This window comes from Schistocerca gregaria, chromosome 4 (genome assembly GCF_023897955.1).
Source record: "Schistocerca gregaria isolate iqSchGreg1 chromosome 4, iqSchGreg1.2, whole genome shotgun sequence".
NCBI lineage: Eukaryota > Metazoa > Arthropoda > Insecta > Orthoptera > Acrididae > Schistocerca > Schistocerca gregaria.
Genome location: NC_064923.1, coordinates 197,712,538 through 197,713,875, shown reverse-complemented (window position 1 = coordinate 197,713,875; position 1,338 = coordinate 197,712,538).

The window sequence follows — 1,338 nt, the reverse complement described above, 5'->3', positions numbered from 1 at the left end:
AGGCGTCATGATTGCACCCTGTGCTACAAGAAATTCTGGATGGTCACAAGCGGGCTGACAGGCTACAGAGAGCGTTCCAGCTGAGTAAAGGCGGTCATTCATTCACAGGCTGTCCGCACGTGCTACCAACAACAAATCGGTTACTATCCTTGAGTTTACAGATAGAACTGACAAAACCAAAGGGAGTTGAGTGCGGCAACAGAAATGGACAGGCCCTACTGCAAGGGAACAATAGAAGAAACACTAGCTGTTGATGGGAACAACTAAAAGACAGCAGTCCTGCCTTTCAGATGCTCGCATAGTTATAGATTGCAGACTGGTGTTCATAATCGCACTGCTAAGTGAAATACTGGTAATGTGTAGCGTCTTCTTCTATTTATATCGTGTTAATAATTGTTATTGTCACTTATGCTGAAGTGATGTGTTAAGCACAAAACTAAACAAATTATTATTACAATACAGTGGTAAAAAATATGTAGCATATTCCGTTAGTGCCAATCATTGATATAACAAGAAACAGAACTGATTTTGTTTTGCCAAGTACAGACATAAGAAAAGAAAAAGTAAGAAGATAGACACATATCAGCTTGATAAACACCAACAAGAAAAGAAAAACAAAACCTCACAAAAGATTCCACTACAAACACTACCATTTCTTTTCACTGTAACATTGTTTATGGACCAATCGACCCTCCTCGTAACTGGAGAGACTTTGGAATGCAGTTTAGACAAACTCCTTACCAAACTGTCCAGAGAAGCCTGTGGAATATTGACCCATTCCTCCATGTCGGCCTCTTTGATGACCTGTAAGGTCTGTGGTGGGACAGGACGATTGCAAACCGCTCGTTTAACGTGGCCCATGTATTCTCAATGCAGCTGAGGTCTGGAGAATATGGAAGCCGTTGCATACAATTCATTGAGTATGGAAGCCTTTCCATCCAACTGAGTATACGCTCCTCTAGGGAAACGTTCACAAGACTGACGACTGGGGCGTGCGAAGTCATCCATCAACGTGAATCACGCTCCAATCTGTAGCTCAAATGGAGCCACAATGCGTGGAAAGATGTCGTCCCGTTACTTTAACCAGTCATCCTCCAATGTTTTGGCACATGGGCTGTCTGCGACCACACATGATTACACACCAAAACATGACGGAATCGCCATTATAAGGGCGGCGGTCTGCTATACAGTTAGATTGTAAACGTTGTTCTCGTTGCCTCCACGCACGAGTATCAGCATTGTCAGGGCGCAGACCGAAACGGGTCTCAACAGAAAAGAGAGTGTGCCCCACTGCTGCCTAGTACACAAAGAGTGACTTTGTGCCCATGATACACGAGT